Source organism: Aotus nancymaae, unplaced genomic scaffold (genome assembly GCF_030222135.1).
Source record: "Aotus nancymaae isolate 86718 unplaced genomic scaffold, 86718_ANA_hifiasm-v0.15.2.pri h1tg000019l, whole genome shotgun sequence".
Taxonomy (NCBI): domain Eukaryota; kingdom Metazoa; phylum Chordata; class Mammalia; order Primates; family Aotidae; genus Aotus; species Aotus nancymaae.
The window spans coordinates 5,507,230-5,521,613 of NW_026988431.1; the positions used below are offsets into that span (position 1 = coordinate 5,507,230).

At 34.6% G+C, this 14,384-nt stretch overlaps 1 protein-coding gene across 3 annotated transcripts in view; it reads right to left on the bottom strand.

Annotated features, from left to right (window-relative positions):
* ZCWPW2 (zinc finger CW-type and PWWP domain containing 2) overlaps nucleotides 1–14,384 on the bottom strand; it is a 408,857-nt gene that overhangs the window by 267,780 nt on the left and 126,693 nt on the right. The gene's annotated exons all lie outside the window — the stretch shown is intronic.

Below are 14,384 nucleotides of genomic sequence, written 5' to 3' on the forward strand. Positions count from 1 at the left end.
TTGTTTCCAAGCTGAAACATTTATAAATTTGACCACCTACTGGGTCACAGAGGAAGTCTCAAAAATATTAAAGTAATCTCTATTTTACAGACCACATTCACTGACAAAAATGCAATAACACGAAATCAAAACTCAAAAGGTAGCTAACTAAAATCTGTAATAAATTCATAGAAGCTGAGATTTCACTACTGTACTCCACAGAGTGAGACCCCATCTCAAAAACAAAAATATTGAAATACTGTTGTCTAAATTACTGATCTCCATCTCCAAAGACAATATAGATCTATTATTTCCATCTTGTTATTAAGTATCATCTTAAATTATCTGCATGTTTGAGCATAAAGTAAAAGGGGTTAAAGTAAACAGGGTTAGAAGAGGAAATAAGATTAAAAGATAACAAAGTGAAAAGCACTTTATAGGTACTAATGGAAATACCATTAAACAGTTATCATAAATCAAGGGGATTCCTGTTGGAAAAAAAAATAAATTATTTTTCTACTTTGTTAAGTGATTGAAATGAACGAGTCAGTATTTGCCAAAATGCTCTATGCCTTCGTGTTTTGATAAAATGTAATGGAGAAAAGCATAGAATCTGGCATAACATGATCTAGAGTTAAGTGCTTATTTTAGCACTTACTGGCTATGTCACTTTTGGTGTCACTTGACTACTCCAATAGCCAGCAAGAGTCTGGTGTAAAGTAAACAATAAATATTTGTGGCCTAAATGAGTATTTGGCATTTCAAGGTCTTGTTTTGTTAAATGATGCCAAAAAATTTCTACCTCAAAGTATTTGGGGGAAGATTAAATAATATACCAGAAAATATCCAAATCTCCTTGCCAATTAGTTGTTCAATCATTGTTTACCTCTGGACCAGTGTCCAGATTCTTACCTTTTTGTTTATAGCATACGACTGAGGGAACTTAGCATTCTGATAGTAGGAGCTTGGGTAGTACACTGGTTTCCTAGGACTGCTGTAACAAATTATCACAAATGGAAAAGCAAGAGAAATGTATTATCTTACAGTAATATAGGATAGAAGTCTGTATCTGGTGAGGGCACTCATTAAACTTAGGGCCCATCTCCAAGAGGATCTCATCTTAATACCCTTACCTTGATTACATCTGCAAAAATCATTATTCCAAACAAGGTCACATGCTAAGGTTCCAGATGGATATATCTTTTTGGGGCCACTATTCAACTCACTACAGGTAGATACTGTAATATTTACCTATCCCATCCCTCCCACTTTTCTTCCTACTGTTGCATAGCTGATTCTCTTACGTTGTCTAGCCTAGGACTATTCAGAGTAAGGGCCGTTATGTGTCAGAATTAACAATACCTGGGAGCTTGATGGAAATCCAAATTTTTAGGCTGGGCTTGGTGGCATGCCTGTAATCCCAGATGTTTGGGAGGCTGACGTGGGTGGATCACGAGGTCAGGAGTTCGAGACCAGCCTGTCCAATATGGTTATACACCATTGTTACAAAAAGTGCAAAAATGAGCCGGATGTGGTGGCGTGTGCCTGTAGTCTGGCTACTCGGGACGCTAAGGCAGAAGAAATGCTTGAACCTGGGAGACAGGTTGCAGTAAAAAAAAAAGAAAGAAAAAAAGAGAAATACAAATTTTTATGCCCACCCTATCAGATACTCTGGGGGTGGGTCCCAGGAATCTGTGTTTAAATAAGCTTCTTAGATGACTCCCAAGCAAATTAAAGTTTTTGAGACACTGATTTAATGCATCCCACCTATCTACACAAATACAACACTATGTGTCACTGATTCCAAATAAACCAAATTAAGTTTTAATACTTTCCTTGTTGAGTGTACAAAACATATATATATCATTAGGATTGCTGACTGGAATTGCAAATGATAGAATTGCCTTTAATTGCAAAGTACAGAAAATCCATAGAACTGTGTTTACATTAGATTTGTATGATCTGCATAAACTGACTTGACAATTGCCCATTTCCTAAAGTCACTATTCAGCTAAATGAAGTGCTTATTTTTATTTTTAAACACAAAGAGTAAGTCTGTTACTTCTGTTAAATCTGGGGGTGTGAAAATTTGATTCAGTATTTTATGCTCAGGAAAGACACAAATATGTTTTGTAATCTTCTTTTGAGAGTAATTGTCAGTCAATAATCACTAAAGAGCTGCCTACTTCGACAGAATTTCCAAAAGTGAATCTATATGCTTTGAATAATGTATACAAACTCCTTGTTAAAAGTTACCATATAAAAGGAAAAGCCAATTTCCTCATTTTGCTTTGGAAAATCTACTTAGAATAACTAGTTACATGCAGCACTGCAAATGATGGTTATTACTTAATCTGAGTATCCGGAGAGTACAAATAATACAGTTAAGTCTTTGGGCCTAGACAATGATTGCTTTCAACTCTCCTTTGAAAAGGAGTGGAGGATTACAATGATCATTTTATGGCCCTATTTTAGATACTATTTCAATAGAAAGAACACAAATCTAGTGTTTCTTATATATAAATGTCAATCGTCAATTGCCACTTGCTCCAGTCTAGTCAACCTTTAGTAGAGTTCAGCATTCCTATGAGATTTGGACAATATCAGATACCAGTCTGTGGCAATATGGCTTATAAATATCTTGCTATTCCCTGCACTCTCCCAGCCATGTGTAAGTTTACAATAAAGCACTGTAGATTTCTCTGCTTTGAGGGGCTTATCAAAGAGAATATTGTGTATTCAAGCAGTGAACTAAGAACTAAGACACAAGACAGCACTTCCCCTAAAAATAGCAGTTGATCACCAGCCCACCTTAAACAAAAGGCATAAAAGGCCTTTGATTAACACTTAAAATCTTGGTAGAGGATAGGAGTACCAGGAAACTTCAAGGAGCTCTATGATTTGGTGCTTCACTGGTAGTTTTTAAAGCCTTACATTTAATTTAGTTTTTAGTGGTTTTTGACTATCTATACCAGAGATAGACCATGAAAATTCAGGTATTTCTTTTAGTAATAGAATAGATTTCACTTATAATTATAAAGAATTTAAGAATACTAAGGACTAATCCAGACAGGGAGTCCAGGGAGGGAAGAACAACATGGAAAGCAGAATTTGTAACACAGTTGCTTAGCTGATTGAATAAAGCCAGTAAATTAGATTATTTGACTTCTAATTTTAGACTTTCTGAAAATCCAAATCAGTTGAAACAATTCCTATTTGAGTGCAGGCTTTTCCTATTGCCAACGGATATCTTAGCAAGGAAAATGTTGGGAGAAGATACTGTTTTTAGGGAAGATTGTCTAGAATCTTTGTGTTTCAATTAAATTCTAAAAAGCTGATGCAGATAGTATTCAGTAGTTATAGTACTCATACTATTTTTCTGGACAAAATAATTAATGGCAAGTGCTTCATTATTTGTTTTATAATTTTTCTCTACATCAACTAGAATAGTAAGGATAACCAGACTGATTATTGAACCCATGGATCACTGTCAAATGCTTTAAGCATTGACCTTCAGTATAATGCATAAGATCTCTCTCATACATAGGAATAGACAGGCTCTCCACAATAGCACAACCAAAACATTTTAAAAATTATTTTTAAAATGTTGTCTATGCTGGGTGCAGTGGCTCATGCCTGTAATCCCAGCACTTTGGGAAGCCGAGGTGGGTATATCATGAGGTCAGGAGATCGAGACCATCCTGGCCATGGTGAAACCCCATCTCTACTAAAATACAAAAAATGAGCAGGGCGTGGTGGTGCGCACCTGTAGTCCCAGCTACTCAGGAGGCTGAGGCAGGGGAATCCCTTGAACTTGGGAGATGGAGGTTGTAGTGAGCTGAGATTGTGCCACTGTACACCAGTCTGGCAACAGAGCAAGACTCCATCTAAAAAAAAAATTGCCATCTAGTGTGTAGCAGAGTATAAGTGTAAGATGTATACCTAATATAAACATCTCATGATACAGCAAAATATTTCTGGGACAAAGTGAAGGAATTATTATTATTATTATTATCATTATTTAAGACAGGATCTCACTCCCGTCACCCAGGCTAGAGTGCAGTGGTACAATCTTGGCTCACTGCAGCATGAACTTCCCAAGTTCAGGGGATCTTCCCACCTCAGCCTCCTGAGTATCTGGGACCACACACGCATGCCACCACACCTGGCAAAATTTTTTTATTTTTAGTATAGACAGAGTTTCACCATGTTACCCAGGCTTGTCTTGCACTCCTGGGCTGAAGCGATCCACCCACCTCAGCCTTCCAAAGTGCAAGGATTATGGGCATGAGCTACCCTGCTTGGCAAAGTAAAGGTATTAACTACATAAACAAAAAGACAAATAGCACCTTAAAGTCATTATAATTTTAAAGAATTTCAAAAGTAATAATTTATAGGTTTATAAAGAAAGTAGGCTTGTGTCATTTGACGTAAATGAAAAGTTGAAAGGCTTGTGGACAAACCCAAATTCTTATAAATTTGAAACTGTAGACTTGAATTCTGCTATAAGCCAATTCTCTTTTCACTGACGCATTTTTTCCAGTGATACCTCTCCCTTTGCAAGTGGAATAGCAGAATAACTATTAGGCATAGAAAAATCACTTAATGTAGCTAGTGTAATTGCTGCAATCTATAAAATACAAACTCATTATTTAAATTCCTATTCTATGTTTTATCCATAACCTATTGATTGGTAATACTGGTTCTGATTCTAATGGAATGGAGTGAAGATGATGATGGTGAGCAAGAAATATCCCAGAGTTCAGAGGAGACTCAGATTCATTTTGTGTGGAGTCTGAAGTTGGAAACAGGACTTATGTGTCTCTGAATCAGAGAGAAAGTATTACACTTGTAATAAATATAATCAGCAAAATGCACTGAAGAAAACTGCATACCACAACCTTAGGTCCAAACAACAAAGGACAACATCTGGCAGCTGTTCACCATTTGATAACAGTTACCTGAGGAAGATTTTGTTTCTTAAAAAAAGAGCAACCACATTTTGTGGAATCATCTTTCTTGCTTTCTGGTTCAAAGTTAAAATATAAAATGGAAAACAGGGAGAGTTATGGTTGAAAAGTTTCAAATTTTTGGAATCTGTAGCACCAGATTTTAAGTATTATCAAACTCAAATTCCAAGTAAACTAATCTCAAGTGAATCTGTAAATGGGCATTATGTACAGAGAAAAATTAATATAAAACTAGTTATTATAAACAATGACATTCAAAAGGGATGCTTTTTTGTTTTCTTTTTAGTAATAAGGATGAAAACAAGTCTTAAACAACTAGAGAAAATTGATGATAGATAAACTTCAATTTTTGTCTACCAAGGACCAGATTTGCATAATTAAACTCTGAATTTTCTGAGACAAACCACTCACTGCACTGGGAAAAAAACCACTGGTTTAGGAAGGCATCACTATACCCCTCTCCATTTCTACTTTCTTACAGCAGCCCCTTAGAACTGCAACCCTAGCAACAAGCAGCCCAGCAGCCCTGTGAATGGAAAAACCGCCCCTTATAACTAGTCGCTAGCCAACATTTCTTACACTACACGCCCTATAAACTTCGGGAATAGTGTGGTCTTTACACTAGGACACACTATTGTTTTCTCTCCAGGGGAGAAAAACAAAGGAGTTTTCAACTCTGCCATACTCAACCCTGATAATGCATTTCCCCTGTACTCCTCAGCTCCTCCCACTCCCACTGGCCATTTTGTGAAAACCACAAGTAGGCAGTTTGGCTGAAGTCAGATCCATCATGGGAAAAACAAATACAAAACAGGGTTAAGCAAATATACAAGTCTCAATAAAGACTTTTTCTTTTTTAATTTAAGGAGCAAATACAACAATCTGCACCAGCAAATAGGTATTCTGAAGCAAGGGATCTTTGCTTGCCTTCATAAGTGGTATATAAAGATTTGGAATCAGAGATTTCTCTGTTTCCTCTAATTGTAATATTTTACTACTAATTGTTATCCTATAGAATTCCTATAGACTTTAATTCAAGATAAAAGAGGTAAATCTTGCAATTGAATCAAGCAGGTTTAGTTATGAAGTTACTAAAGAGTATCTTGTTGAAACCACCTTCTGGAAAGCCATTTTAATACTGCCTTATAAGGAGGCAGTTTCCCTCGACAGATCTTGAGCATAGGGCAAATGAAACTAGTATAAAAAGAACTTTCAGGAGGGGTGTGTGTCTCATGCCTGTAATCCCAGCACTATAGGAGGCCAAGGTGGGAGAATTATTTGAGCCCAGGAGTTCCATATCAGCTCGGGCAATGTATCGAGATCTTTTATCTACAAAAAATACAAAAATTAGCCAGGCATGGTTGTGCTCACTTGTGGTCTCAGCTACTTGGGAGGCTGAGGCAGGAGGATCACTTAAGCCCAGGAGGTAAAGGCTTCAGTGAGCCGTGTTCACGCCAGTGTATGCCGGCCTGGGCGACAGAGCAAGACCCTGTCTCTAAAAAAGAAAAATTAACTTTTTATGTTAAGATTTACACTGATGATTTAAAGTAATAAATGGATAAAATGGATAAAAATTTACATTAGGAAACTTTCTGGATGAGGAAAATTATTTTTATTGCGGATGGTAGTTATGTGAGTATATACGTATTTAAGAAAAATTCATCAAACTGTACACTTAAGATCTCTGCATTTCACTGTGTTTAAATTTTACTTCAATAAAAAATAAATTACAAAAAAGGTGAGTCAAATGTGTTAAATAAAATTTACAGGAGGTCATCGTTGTGGACCGTGCCCCTGCACTAGGCTCCAATAATCCAGACCAAACTAGAATGGAATCACTTGCACTAGGTATCACGTAATTAAACTGAACTGGGAGACGAACCAGTTTCCCAAAAAACAGGAGATTCACAGCAATCCATAATAAGGGTCACAGTCAACCTAAGAAAGTCCTCTCTGCTTTTTTCCACACATGGAAAGTTACTTGAAGTAACCTGATGCTAACCAATCTGGTTTTTTTACACAATGCTGTTTCCTTCTTCCTGCTGGAGCTGCCTTACAAAAGCTGATCATTCTGCTAATCCCAGCAGAGCACCCTTCTGTTTCATAGATAAGATGCTGCCAGACTCATGAATCGCTAATAAAAGCCAATTAGATCTTTAAACTCAAATTGTCGAAATTTTCTTCTCTTACAACTAAAAGAAAGCTATAGTAACAGTACTGAAAATGGCAAAATGGTGATGGAATATCTGAATGACTCAAGTTTGGGGAACACTGACCTATGGAAAGGTGAATGATGCCCACAAAGTAGAATACAAAAGGAAATTACATGAGTTTTGAAGCCTGACTGTGACTCTTCCCAAGGGGTTCTGCTGCTTGCTATTCTTTTCTGAGTTTCTCTCTGCCTAGGGCTAGAACCCAGCAGTATGGATCTGCTATAATATTTATCTTCTGGGAAGGATGCATATAAAGCTAAATAAATTAAGTGAGTTGCAGTACATGAATTCCATATTAATGGCAAGCTTAGCAATTAACACAAATATCCAGACATCTAGCCATAAAATGTAAGCAACCTATCCTGTTAACTGGTCTAATGAAAATTTTCTGCTTGTTATCAAAAATTTTTGTAATAACTTTGGGGAGAAAGATTTTTTATCAGAAAATATAATAGCCAAAATTACTCATATATAAATGTATAAATCAATAAAATGGTCATTGTCATACAAATAGTGTAAGTTGAATTATTGGTATTAGTAAGTGTTAGGCAAAAAAGATAAGGGACACATAACATCTGTATGTAAACAAAAAACTAAAAAAGAGATCCTTTTCTAGTTAGTAATAATATTCGGGACAGAGTTAATAAGATATAATAATTATTATTATAATATAATAATAATTATATTATAATTATTATATATAATAATTATAATAATATTTGGGATAGAGTTAATAAGAAATATGTAAAATGCTCTATTGAAAAAATCTAAATAAAAATAAATTGAGAGCCAAACTCTGTTTCTACATGAATGCATTTAGTATTATAAACATGATTTTTCCCCTAAATTAGTACATAAACTTTTTTTTACGTCATGTCAAAGAAACAACAACAAATTATGATATAAACTGGCAACAACATCTTTATTATACTAATACCTGTCAATGACAATTACGGCATTTGCAAGCACTAATGGTGAGAGCACTTCAACATAATCCTTCCACCTGGGAATTGTCCTTGAAAAAACAATTCAACAAACAGGGTAGAAAAGGAAGCTATACTGATGAAGATTTTCATCAGTGTTACTGGTAACAATAGAAGAAAGGTTAAGTGAATCGTGAAACATATTTTATATTAATAAGAGGGCAGCCTTTAAAGTATGTCAAAAAACACTGAAAGCTCCAAAAGAAACAATTTTACTATATATAGAAAAAGAACTACAAAACATTTAAAAAGAAAATCAGAAAATGTTTGCAACATATTGACAAGTGATTAATAACTAATAAGAGTGTCTATGCCTACAAATCAATCAGAAAAAATATAACCTCCCCCAAAATGAGTAAGGGTATAACTAGGGAATTTTCAGAAGAAAACCTAGGTGATAACCTTCAGGACATAGGCATGGGCAAAGACTTCATGACTAAAACACCAAAAGCAATGGCAACAAAACCCAAAATTGACAAATGGGATCTAATTAAACTAAAGAGCTTCTGTACAGAAAAGGAACATATCAGAGTGAACAGGCAACCTACAGAATGGGGGATCCTTAAAAAATCAGGAAACAACAGATGCTGGAGAGGATGTGGAGAAATAGGAATGCTTTTACACTGTTGGTGGGAGTGTAAATTAGTTCAACCATTGTGGAAGACAGTGTGGCAATTCCCCAAGGATCTAGAACCAGAAATATAATTTGATCTAGCAATCCCATTACTGAGCATATACCCAAAGGATTATAAATCATTCTATTATAAAGGCACAAACACACATATGTTTACTGCAACACTGTTCACAATAGCAAAGCCTTGGAACCAACCCAAATGCCCATCAATGATAGACTGGATAAAAAAGAAATGTGTCACATATACACCATGGAATACTATGCAGCCATAAAAAGGATGAGTTCATGTCCTTTGCAGGGACATGGATGAAGCTGGAAACCATCATTCCCAGCAAACTAACACAGCAACAAAAAGGCAAACACTGCATGTTCTCACTCATAAGTGGGAGTTGAACAATGAGAACACATGGACACAGGGAGGGGAACATCACACACTGGGGCCTGTCAGGGAGTAAGGGGATAGGGGAGAGATAGCTTTAGGAGAAATACCTAATGTAGATGACGGGTTGATGGATGCAGCAAACCACCATGGCACGTGCATACCTAACAAACCTGCACGTTCTGCACATGTATCCCAGAACTTAAAGTATAATAAAAAAAAAAAAGCATAGCTAATCCTAACTATCTAATAGAACTACGATATTATTATAAGTCTGAGAATTTTAAATTTTCTTAAATTCTTACTTCCTATGTCCTTCTAAGGAGAAATCTGGAAGAAAAGTACTAGCATTTATTAAGCAACTACTAAAATATTTTAACTATATGTTATTATAATTGCTTCGTATATTAACCTCTATAAAAATCATACAGGATAATTATTATTGTTACCAGTTTAGAGGGATTGATTAAATGAGGCTAAAAGATGTTTAAATTAACTTGCCTAAGGTCACACAACAATTAAGTAGCAGAACTAGCTCTTGGAGACAGAGCTGTCTCGGTATCAAGTTTGTATTCTTCCACCACAGTATACTGTTTCCTAAAGACACACGCACACACACACACACACACACACAAAGTTTGTATGTATATAAATACACATACATACATGTACTTATCTATTCAAACATCTTTTAAAATCTATTACAGGCAACACCATCAGCTAGTCCACCTGTCTTCCTGGTATACTTGTTTTTTATTTTATTTTTTTATTATTTATCTTTAGGCCCGCTTGACTCAGATATTTACTATATATTAATTCTGGTCTGCACAAGTCTTTTGATATTCTAAAAGTACTTAATGAGCTGTTATGAATATCTTACAGTTCGTGGGATATCAGGGTGGGAAGAGACTTACAGAAGCTAGACCTACTCCTTTTTATCACGTGGAACTCAGAGAGATTAGTGTGACTTACTCAGAGTCTCTTTCATGCAGACTGCTGCCAGTGAGGCAGAGGTGATCAGGCAAGTGCACGTGTACTACCCATCTCTATCACACATGGCTAAAGAGCTTAAAAGGGGAGCTAAGTAAGTACAGAAGCTTGTAAACAGAGCTCTCATGCTTGACCCCAGGAATACCATTCAAAGTAGGCACTTAGGAGTAGTATCCAAGATGGCAACATTCTTATATCTTGGTTCAAAGAGGTGGCAGCAACTGATAATATAACTCAGCACAGGCCAACACATAACTTTAACAACTTATTCCTCAAGGTCTTTTCATGATTCAAGGGAAGCAAGAAAACACTGGGAGTAGCTCTGATCTATCAATTCTTTTTGGGAAACTATCATATAGAAATAATAGTATCAGCACTTAAAAATATATATGCAAGGATGTTTACTAAATCATTTCTTATAGCAGCACCAAACCACACCAGCAATTTGAAAACATCTACATATTCATTAACATATGACTGGTTAATAAAACTTTGATACATCTGCTATAGTATGCTATGCAGAATATTAAAAACAGGTCTGAATTTATTAATCAAAGTATTTAAATCTATAGAGAAACATATATAATGAGATCTCATTGTAAAAAATAAAACAATCACAAAACATTTATACATATACACACATTTGTTTATATAAATACATAAGTATTATCTCTGGTTCACGAATGAAGAAAACAGTGTTGACCACTGCGAAAAACACAATGCAAAGATGGATGATAAAAAAGTAAATAATTGCTTCTAGAGCTCCTCATCCTGGGTTGAAAATCTTAACAGTTTGTATTTTGTTTATTTATATGAATACTTATATATTATATAAATAATATATAAATACTTATATATTATATAAATAATATATAAATACTTATATATTATATAAATAATATATAAATACTTATGTATTATATAAATAATATATAAATACTTATGTATTATATAAATAATATAAAACATATAAATACTTACGTGTTATATAAATATATAATGGATATAAATACTTATGTATTTATATAAATAAAAAAACACAAACTATTAAGATTTTCAACCCAGGATGACGGGCTCTAGAAGCAATTTTCTGCTTTTTAATCATTTATCTTTGTATTGTTTTTTGCAGTGGTCAATATCCCTCTGCCTGTTTTCTTCACTTGTGAACCAGAGATAATATTGAATATGCCCCATAATTGTTGAAATAAAATGAAATAACATATATGTAGTGCCTGGCACTTAATTACCTAATACATTTTGCCGTTATCTTTTTCTTTCATACCAACAGCTTTCTTTAATACATGTATAATATTTTAAATAAAACAGTACTCATCTTTAAAAATATTATGTTCAATATCCATAAAACCAAACTGTAAAGAAAAATAAAAGCTACCTTACTAAGTGAAATTAATATTCAAACCTTAATGAGGCTGCCTTGTCAATATTTTAATAGGAATTAAGGAAAACTGATTAAGATTAAACAAAAATATCTAAAAGTACCATGTGGCTAGAGCAAGTTCCTTAACTTCTCTAACCACAAATGACCTTCTTTATAAGATAATGATAATAATGTCTGCCTTGTTTTCCCCTCGGGGTCTAAAGTGAAAGACAATGTTTGTGGAAATGTTTTATAATCTTGCTAACAACACTAAAAATATTTATTTATTTATTTATTTATTTAATTTATAAAGAAAAGAGGTTTAATTGACTCACAGTTTTTGTGAGTCAATTAAAATCACACAGAACTGGGGAGGCCTCAGGAAACTTACAATTATGGTAGAAGGCAAAGGGGAAACAAGGCATGTCTTACATGGTGGCAGGAGAGAGTAAAGCTGGGGAGTGCCACACTTTTAAACCATCAGCTCTCATGAGAACTCACTCACTATAATGAGAACAGCATGGGGAAAGTCTGCTCCCATGATCCAATCTTCTCCCACTAGCCCCCTCCCCTGACATGTGGAATTATAATTCAACATGAGATTTGAGTGGGGCCACAGAGCCAAACCATATCAGCTATTATGAATAATCTTTTATGAGCATTCACATACAAATTTTTGTGTGGATGTACATTTTTATCTCTTGAGTACATACCTAGAAGAAGGATTGCTAGATCTTATGGTTAATTTATGTTTAACTTTTTTTTTCTTTAAGTTGTGTGTGTGTGTGTTTATATATATATATATATATATATATATTTTTTTTTTTTTTTTTAATTGTGTTTTAGGTAAATGTGGTATGCTGCCTTCATCCCCATCACCTATATCTGGCATTTCTCCCATGTTATCCCTCCCCAACTTCCTACCCCTCACTGTCCCTCCCCTAGCTCTCCCCAACAGACCTCAGTGTGTGATGCTCCCCTCCCTGTGTCCCTGTGTTCTCATTGTTCAACACCTGCCTATGAGTGAGACTATGTGGTGTTTGATTTTCTGTACTATGCAGCCATAAAAATTGATGAGTTCCTATCCTTTGTAGGGACATGGATGAACCTGGAAACCATCATTCTCAGCAAACTGACACAAGAACTAAAAATATTTCTAAACATTTATTTAAAAAATTCAGTGAAATCAATGCATTTCCTATATCTCTACTAATTTAGTAAGTAATGTTTAGTTTTAAGACAAAAGCCATCTCAGATTTCCTGTTACATATCCATAAATTCCTTCCACGGTTTCTCTGTAACTATACTTTGACCTTTTGTGGCTAAATATATAGTTGAAAATGTTACAAAGTGTTCAGTAAAATAGTCAATTATTTCAAGAGCTATTTAATCTGTCTATTCTATGTCAGTTTGTCTCTCTATAACAAGCCTTCTGATTCCTTGGCTTTTAGCCTAACATGTAATGTTTCAGTATTATTTTGTATTAACACAATATATAATTATTCTTCTAGTTTGCTGACTCCAGAAGAACATTCAAAATCATTCCAAATATTGAACAGTTGTTTTACACAGCCCTGTTCCATACATCTCAGGATACCTAGTGTCTCTAGTCCTTGCCCAGTAAAACACCTTATATTCTCCAAAATTACTATAACCCACAGCAGCTCCAAAAATTTCTAAAATGTCTCCTAAGACAGTATCTCTCCAACTATCTGTGGTAAAGAATCAGTTTTTCCCCCAGTCTATCTGAGATCTATACTTTTATTAAATAAAATAAAAATGAGTTACTAGAGAAAAAATGAAATAAAAAACACAGACATACTAAAAAATGCAAGCTCCATTTTATTATTATTAGATTCAACAGACAAAAAATACTCTATCAAATTACCATACAAGTTCATAAATGATTACTCTTACTTTCGGTACATATCTCATTGCAGACCAAAAATAGTTTAAAGGTCAGATCTGGCCCATGGCACTGAGGACAGTACTACCCTTGTTAAGAACAACTGGTAAAAATAAAGTAATATATAGAAACATTAGTTATTATCTTTATAATCTTTGATTAAATATCTTTTAGCGAAGATTGAAATAAACCTGTCCACATTAACAATACTACACTACTTCACATATTCCTGTCTAAATCTCCAGATGAACACACAAGACCTATATCCTTTCTTTTATAAAGGGCAACCTTGTTTTCTGTGATACTGAATTCCTCTCTGCAAAGGAACATGAACATTACTCAGCCAATGAAAAGACCAAATTCCTTTCATAAGCCAAAAAGCAAAAAGATAAAACAAAATCTGATTTTAGAAGGACTCATAAAATGTACATATTCAGAATACAAACATGATGCCCAGCCTTTGCGTAGCCATCTATAGTTACATGCCTAACATCCTTTTCTGTTCCTCGAGGTTACACTTGACCATCCTTCCTTGATCTGCTCTGCCTCACCGCTCAACACAGGAAATCTCATCATAGGCTTTTCTTTCTATCATAATTCCTTTTATTGTGGCACTAGTATATGTCCAGAAGTATTTGTTTTAGGCACCAACTCTTTCTCTTTGTTTAGTAGCAAGAACATCATCAGTTGAGGAGAATGTCAAGGTTCATCCTATCTCAGTCAAGTTTTTGACAGTAAGTAAACAACTCTCTGAATACAATATTCAGAATAATGTATTAAATTTTAATAATTATTTTTAAATGCTGCTGACAATTTACATTTAAAAAATTCCAGGTTCATAAAAGTCATTAAAATGGCTGATATTGTGATCTACTTAAGTTTAAGATAGAGGCCATGCTGAGCTCCAAATTCTATTTAAATTTTCTATGAGATTGTGTACACACATTATGGT